Source organism: Eumetopias jubatus, unplaced genomic scaffold, assembly GCF_037043125.1.
Source record: "Eumetopias jubatus isolate StellerSeaLion01/CBP00866 unplaced genomic scaffold, mEumJub1_p1.0 scaffold_4, whole genome shotgun sequence".
Classification (NCBI taxonomy): Eukaryota; Metazoa; Chordata; class Mammalia; order Carnivora; family Otariidae; genus Eumetopias; species Eumetopias jubatus.
The window spans coordinates 160,087,766-160,096,930 of NW_028274810.1; positions in this window are offsets into that span (position 1 = coordinate 160,087,766).

The following is a 9,165-nucleotide window of genomic DNA, read 5'->3' on the forward strand; positions in this document are numbered from 1 at the left end:
CGGTAGGGAACAGAGATTCCACTCTCAGAAGGCTCACACACAGACTCATTTGTTCCGGGACCAGTGCAAAAGCAGCAGATTGAAAAGAGCCTAGACCATAGGTAAGGGAAATTCATTTGCTAACCTTAAGTCATCTGCGGGAGGGGCAGAAGTTTGTTGGGACTTTCTCCAGATTGGAGGCACAGGCAGGCACCCTCTTTAAGCACTCTCCCTCTGCCTTGCACGTGCAGGCGTGGGTGGGCGCCCTTTTTGCATTCTCCCTCTAGTGTCAGCAGGTGAGCACTCCGCCCTCCACACCACTCCTGCATTTTTATATCCTAACAATGAACTCTCAGAAAGAGAATGTAAAAAAATAATCCCATTTACAATTGCATCAAACAACATAAAATATCTAGGAATAAATTTAAGCAAGGAGGTAAAATACCTGTACTCTGAAAACTCTAAGACATTTATAAAAGAAATTGCAAAGATATTTTATGTTCGGGGACTGGAAGAATTAATATTGTTAAGATGCCCATATTACCCGATGCAATCTGTAGATTTAATACAATCCCTACCAAGATTCCAAAGGTATTTTTCACATAAATAGAACAAACAACTCTAAAATTTGTATGGAACCACAAAAGATCCTGAGTAGTCGAAACAATCTTGAGAGAGAAGAACTAAGCTGGAGACATCACACTCCCAGATTGCAAACTATATTACAAAAACATAGTAATCAGAACAATATAGTATTTGCATAAAAACACACTCATAGATCAAAAGAACAGAATAGAGTCCACAAATAAACCCCTACATATATGATCAATTGATTTACAACAAAGGAGGCAAGAATATACAATGGAGATAGGACAGTCTTTTTTTTTTTAAGATTTTATTTATTTATTTGACAGAGAGAGACACAGTGAGAGAGGGAACAGGAGCAGGGGGAGTGGGAGAGGGAGAAGCAGGCTTCCCACCGAGCAGGGAGCCGGACGTGGGGCTCGATCCCAGGACCCCGGGATCATGACCTGAGCCGAAGGCAGACGCTTAACAACTGAGCCACCCAGGCTCCCCAGGACAGTCTTTTCAATAAATGGTGGTGGGAAAACTGAAGAGCCACATGCAAAAGAACGAAACTGTACCACTGTCTTATACCATACACAAAAATCAACTCAAAATGAATTAGACCTACCTGTAAGAACAGAAACCATAAAACTCATAGAGGAAATCATAGAGGGTAAGCTCCTTGATATTGCTCTTGGTTATATTTTTTCAACTCTGACTCTGAAGGCAATGGTGACAAAAGCAAAAATATACAAGTGGGACTACATCAAACTAAAACGCTTCTGCACAGCAAAGGAAACAACTGACAAAATGAAAATGCTACCTACTGAATGGGAGAACATATTTGCAAGTCATATATCTGAGAAGTGGTTAATATCCAAAATATATGAATAATTCATTCAACTCAATAACAAAAAAAAATACATAGTCCAATTGAAAATGGACAAAAGATCTGAATACAGATTTTTCCAAGGAAGACATGCACATGGCCAAATAGGCACATGAAAAGATGCTCAACATCACTCATCATCAGGGGGATGCAAATCAAAAGCACAATGAAATATGATCTCACACCTGTCAGAATGGCTATTATCAAAAAAATAAGAAATAATAAATGCTGGCATGGATGTAATTATAGGGAACCCTTGTGCCCTGTTGGTAGAAATGTAAATTTGTGCAACCACTATGGAAACTATGGTGAAACCACTATGGAGATTATTTCTCAAAAATGAAAAACAGAACTACCATATGATCCAGCAATTCCACATCTGAGAAGTTCTCTGAAGAAAACAAAAACATTAATTCAAAAAGACATATGGGGTGCCTGGGTGGCTCAGTTGGTTAAGCGACTGCCTTCGGCTCAGGTCATGATCCTGGAGTCCCGGGATCGAGTCCCACATCGGGCTTCCTGCTCAGCAGGGAGTCTGCTTCTCCCTCTGACCCTCTTCCCTCTCGTGCTTTCTATCTCTCGTTCTCTCTCTCTCTCAAATAAATAAATAAAATCTTTAAAAAAAAAAAACAAAAAAAAAAACAAAACAAAACAAAAAAAACCAAAAAGACATATGTATCTCTATGTTCACTGCAGCATTATTTACAATAGCCAAGATGGGGAAACAACCTAAATGCTTATCAATGGATGAATGGATAAAGAAGATGTGGTATATATATAAAGTGGAATACTATCCAACCATAAAAAGAATGAAATCTTGACATTTGCAACAACATGGATGGACCTAGAGGGCATTATGCTAAATGAAATAAATAAAACAAGAAAGATACCATATGATCTCACTTATATGTGGAATCTAAAAAACAAAACAAATAAACAAACAAAACAAAACTCAAAGATACAGAGAATAGAATGGTGGTTGCTAGTGGGGTGGGTTGTTGGGGGGCGTGAAGTGGGTGAAGGGAATCAAGATGTATGAACTTCCGGTTATAAAACAAGTAAGTCATGGGGATGTAATGTACAGCACAAGGACTATAGTCAATATTATTTTATTATATATTTAAAAGTTGTTAAGAGAGGGTATCTTGAAGGTTCTCATCATAAGGGGAAAAAAACTTAATTTTTTTTGTGACTTTGTATGAGGACAGATGGTAACTACACTTATTGTGATGATCACTTCATGATGTATACAAATATCAAATCATTATGTTGTACACCTGAAACTAATATGTTATATGTCAAGTATAACTTAAAAAGTAAATATTTGAGTTAAAAAACAAGCATTGCCAATAGAATATTGGTTTGTATGATCCCATGTATAAAATGTTTTGGGTCTATATGCATGTAAATGTCTAAAGAATTATTTGAATATTCATAAGCAAATATTAATATTGATATTCTATGGAAGTGACACTTCCAGGTCTCTTTATTTTCTTCTTTGTACTTTTCTGTAGTATTTTTTCTGTAATATTTTCTAATATACTATTTATCATTAAAAATATAAAGCTATTTATTTTAAAATGCGTTCACATTTTCCTTATAACAGATAGATAAGCAAGTAAATAAGAAATTAAACATCACCCCAATCCCAAGAGATTACCTCTGTTAAAATTTTTCTATACTTTTCTACATATATGCATGTATTGTTACATAAATGGGATAACATGTACATAATATAGTCAGAATTTTTTTCACTTATAGTTACATATGAGACTTTTTTCCAAGATTTTAGTAGTCTTTCTTTATTCCTGTTAGTATTTTATCATATGCTCATACCATTATTATTTAAACAATCCCCCATTTCTAGAAAGTTCTGTGCGTTTCAGTCCTCTGCTAAAGTAAATAGCACTATGATGAACCTCCTCATACCTAAACTTTCAACTATTAGGAACTCTTTTTCTAATTCAGTAGAAGATGAAGTTAGCTCATCTACCATCAGACAAAGGCCAATTATTTCCCTTGTTGCCAAAAGTACAGCTGAGCCTTTCAGACACTGCTGGATCCACAAATAAATGATCCATGGTGAAACCAGCCCCGTCAGTTGAACTTGTGGCTCTTGATTCTCAAATCTATGCCAAATAATTCCTCACTATTTTATTAGGTCTTTGTCACTTTAAAGAAATTTTTAAAAATATTTTGTCCAGTATTTTCAGTTGTTTTTCATAGGAGAGTTATTTCTAAATATCAAGTTTTCCATTACTGAAAGTGAAACTAGGTTTGTTTGTTTGTTTGTTTTTTGTCTTCTGTCATTTCCTACTTGAGACCCTCCAGTGGTTTTTCGTGACCCTCAGATAATCCCAGATCCCTTACTAGCAGCTACCAGATCCCATACGCTCTGTCTCCTACCCAAATATTAGACTACATTTTGTCCATCATTGCTTCTGTTTCAATAAACTTCTGCCACTCTCCCATTTGGTTTGTCCCCACTCTGGGCTATTGTCATTGCTAACCTCTCTGCCTAGAATGCGATGTCCCCAGACATTTACTTGCTTACTTTCTGCTCCTTATTCAGGTCTCATTTCAAACATTACCTTTCTGAGAGGACTTCCCTGACCACCCCAAATAAAGCAGCTTCAACCCTACTCAGTGCTTATCACACTACAGTTTTCATATTTTTTCTTGCTGCATTTCTCACTCTATGCCATTTGTTATAATTGTCTGCGTTCTATCTTCTCACGCTAGAATGTCAGTTCCATGAAAAAGGACCCTGACCCGGCTCTATCTTGTTCACCATATCATGTATCACCGGCACCATTGTAAGTACTCTTTTCAAAGTATTATTATTCTCTTCTCAGACATTTTCAAGGTGTGCAGAGGGGAAGAAGGAGGTATAGGAAGGAGATGGGCTTGATTCCAAGTAAATATTCACATATGAACTTGTGACTGGTCCTGACAAACCAGATGTCATAAGACTCAAGTTATTTTCCAGTTGCTGTGGGACCAGTAAGGAGTCATACTACCCTGCCTTTCACAATACTTCAAAACATGTGTCACTCAGCTTTTTAAACCAGTCTATCAGTTTTGTCATTTCTTCCCACTAACCCACAGCACCCATGATCCACCAAGCGGCAGTGAATTTTGAGAGCAACAGTAAGAAAGGAGAAAAGTGATTACATGAAACCCAGGGAAAAGCCACCATTATACCCATAAACTTAAAGGTGAATTTAAAATACAACAAATATTAATAATCATTGATCAGTAAGCATCAGGAATTGAATAATAACGTAAGTTGCGTAGGCAGCATTAAAATCTAGTCACTAAACACATGGTTCCCAACATTTCAGTGATTATAGCACAAACACCAGATTTTGAGAAAACAGTTGAGATTAAGACTCAAGAAACCACTGAATAAAATAACAATAAATGTGACATAATTAGGCTTGCAAATAGCAAAGCCTCACATTGCCTACAAAGATCACAGGGTCGTGATTCACCATAACCATTCATCCTTGGGGCACTCAGATTCTGTTTGAAGGAAACATATGAACTTGTAGGCCTTGTAGCACTCAAGGACATGATCCAAAAGTTAAGTCATCTCTTGCCTGTACATTTTTCTTTGGTGAGGGTTTGATTTATGTGAAACCATTTTAATTGTAATAAATTGTATCTAATTCGTACCGTATTCCACAAACAACTCAGGTGAAGTTCTGTGACAGACATTGCCTGTTGGCGGTACTCAGCTGTAGTAAAATAAATTTTAAATGTTCCCCGAAATCAGGCAGTCTTTTTCCTGGTAAAGCAGAATGTCATGACATACCAGTTCAGGAAAATGAGGGCATGAATTCCTTGCTCCCTATTTCACTTATATTCTATAGTCATCAAGCACATTACTTCTAGGGTAAGTAGAAGACCTGATGAAATTTGAATGATGTGTATGAAGGGTAAGAAATATAGTTTTCAAAAATAAATTGAAGCAAAATCTTAAAGGGTCTTAAGTAACATTAAAATATGTTAAACAGGCACAAAGAAGCCATTAATTAAAGAATTTAGGGATGCCTGGGGGGCTTAGTGAGTTAAGCATCTGTCTTCAGCTCAGGTCATGATCCCAGGGTCCTGAGGATTACGCTCCCTGCTCAGCCGGGAGGTTGCTTCTCCCTCTGTCTGCTGCTCCCCCTGCTAGTGCTGTCTCTCTCTGACAAATAAATAAAGTCTTTAAAAAAAGTATTTAATCATTCAACAAATATTTATTGAGTTACTTCTGTGTGCCAAGTTGCTTCTTAATTGAGTACTGAAGAGAGGACACTGTAAAAACAAAGCCCCTTCTTCATGGAGCTTACTTTCCAGTGGGAGAGATGGATAATAATTCTCCCCCCATTTTTTAAAGTGAATATATAGTTAGGACTGGTGGTAAGGGCAAGGACAGCGTGAGGGAATAAAGAGTACGGGGGAGGGGTGATTGCTATTATATATAGTGTAATCTGGGAATGACTCATTGCTAGGGTGACATTTGAGAAGAGACCTGAAGGAAGTGAGAAAGCTGAGAAGCCTGGGCTGCAGATTCCTCATGGAAGATTGTTATAGGCAGAGGCAACAAGTGCAAACATCCTGAGGCAGCACACAGCATCCTGTGTCAACAACCATTGGTGGCTAAAGGAAATGTTTGAGAGGAGAGTGGTAGGAGAGAGAGGGGATGTTGGGCAGTTGGGAGACACAGACAAGATTAGATAGGACCTCTGTAAAGACTTTAGCTTCTTAACAGAGGAGTATATATTTTAACACTGTTTTTTTAAATGATAGCTCTAGGAGAATAAAAATGCCGACAGGAGAGCAGAGGAGAGATGGTGGTGTTTGAACCAGGGTGGTATTTGCAGAAAAGGTGAAAACTGAGTTCTAAATATGTTCTGAAGGTAAAGCTGAAAGAATTTGCTAATGGATTAGATATGGTATAAAAAAGAAAGGAATTAAAGATCACTCTCAGGCTTTTAGGTTGGGAACTGGAAAAACGCCATTTCTGTGTATTGAAATGGAGAATACTGCAAGAGGAATAGGTTTGGGATCAAAAATAAGAAATCTGATTAAATTTTAACAAAAAATTCAAAAAATTCAATTCCTCAACTGCACTTGCTACATTTCAAGTGCTCAATACCCACAAACATGTGGCTAGTGGCCAGTGTGTTGGATTGTGTGGATGTTATAGCCTGTTTCATTGCAGAAAGTTCTATTGAGCAGTACTGGAGAGACATTGGGCCTTTACTATTTGCTGGGCCCTGGGCTAAGTGCTTTACACACATTATCTCATTAATTATTTAAAACAATTCTAAGAGTCAGGTAATGTAGTATCTTTTTACAAAGAAGGTAACTAGGGATCAGAAGTCAAGTAACTTGCCCTGAGTTACAGAGTTCTTAAAGGGTAGAGAGCCAGAACTGGATTACAGGACTGTCTGCTTCCAAAGCCCAAACACTTACAACAGCACATCATCTTTTAGGAAGATTTAACTAGTTTGAAATTAAACATGGCATCCATAGGGAAATGTCCAGTGGGTTATTGGCAACAAATTGTTGACGCAGAGAAAAGAAAACAGGAGAGCTGATAGATCTGGGGTAAAAGCAAATCTCCCAAGAGATCCTGTGTGTTGTAGAACTAAACAGGATACATTCCAGCATACCACCAGTTAAGAGAAAACAAAAATATTCAGTGAAGGCACTACTTTATGTCTTTTGCTAAGAGGTCAATTGACATTATATGATTGCTTAGCAGAAAGAAGAGCTTAACTGACACCAGGTAACTGAGCTGAGATACATTTGCTCTACCCAGGGTTCTCAAATGGGTAGGATGCCATACCGTTATAGGACATATGGAAATGTACGGGGTGTTTAGCGTAGACTGATGGGAACCATGAGCATTCTGTGGTCATGATCTTAGGATGCAGAAAGTCTTATGATGCTTGCCATACTCCAGCACAGTGAAAAATTCTCTCACCCAAAATGTCAACAGTCCCCATGTAAGAAATGTGAGCCTACTGTTCCTCAAGCAACACTCCACCATCCATGAACTGAGGCAGTATAGGCATTAGAACAGGGTGGCAGAATTCCTGAATAATAGTCATCAGTAGAACAGGCTTGACCGTCAGACAAACTTGTGCTCCAATCTGTTCTCCGCCTCGTACTCACTGTATGGGTTGCAACCCCATTACCTAGACTCTGAGCCTTAGTTTCCTCATCTAAACAAGGCATAAAACAAGAGTTAATGCACATAATCTAGGGTGGTTATGAGAATTACAAATCTCTTCAAATACTTGGCCCAGTGTTTGGTTCAGGGAAAGTTGTATTCAGTGTACACTATTGTTAGAAGTGAAAAAAGGATGTAAAAGGAACTCTGGCTTAAAGACTAAAATAAGATGGAAATTCAAATAGAAAAGGAAGTTTAGAGCAGCACCGTCCAATAAAAAGACATGGACACAAAAATGCTAGCATATGTAATTTTAAAATTTTCCCTAGCCATATTAAAAAATCTAAGAAACAGGTAAAATTATTTTTAATATATATTTAGGTAACCAACTATATCCAGAAATGTTATTTTAACATGTAATCAGTATTTTTAAAGGGAGGCATTTCACCCTTTTTTTGTATCAAGTTTTTGAAATCCCATGTGTATCTTACTTTCAACACATCTCAGTTGAGATGAGCCACATTTCAAGTGCTCAATAGCCACCTGCAGCTCATGGCTACATATTGGACAGCATAGGCCTAGAGTGTCAGTGAGCTGAGCTCTTTCCCTGACTGCTAGCTTTCAGTAATTCTTAAGATTCTTACCAGCTAACATTTCAGAGTAGTTTTGCAAAAGCCTCAATTATTATGTTGAGGGACATTATAGACTCAGGATCTTAATACAAGCTGATGAGAAGTGGTGTCATAGAATGACTGAAGAGTCATTGAGTGGACTCCATGAGATGTACATTCCCAATCCAGCTCTACTAATTCCTATGTCCTTGAACAGCTAAGTTAGTAAAAACCTGTTTTCTTATTTGCTGAATAGAGATAATGGTACTAGTTCCCCTAAGTATTGCTCTGCTGATAATGCACATAAGGCTTTAGCCCAATGTCTACAAGCTATTTCTCCAAAGGTGAACTGCAGATGTTTGTATTTGACTTTGAGAAGCAGAACAGGTGTTCACTAGAATTGTTATTCTTTATATATGCACACAGGAAGTATTTTAGAGCTGTATTACTTCTACATCTTTTGTTAAGGAACCCACTGAGTCCTTCCAAAGCTGTGAGGGCAATGATTTGACCTTGTGTCCAGATATGCTTCAACCTCTACCACACTGCCTGGCACATGGTAGGCCCTCATAAAGTTAATTAAAGGAATTTGGGGTTGCAGAATTCCTGAATAATAGTTACAAGTACACTATTAAAAGTATGATCACTGGTCAATGATAGTAATCTAACTTTTATTCTAATATTTAAATTATAAAGTTTATGTAGCTCTTTTTTTAATGAGAATAGTCTTTTGCCAGAAATTTAAGATTCTTGAGTTGATATAGAGTTCAAATAGTGTAGGGCAAGCTTAAATGATTGGTAGTGTATTTGCCATAGAAGTAGCTCTACATATAAATTACTAAATATGATCTCAATATAGTACCCGCAAGACTACCCCAGATTTTATTCAATTCATACTTATTAAAATTTACGACTAATTTCCTATGAAGTTAAAAAAAAGCATACAACAC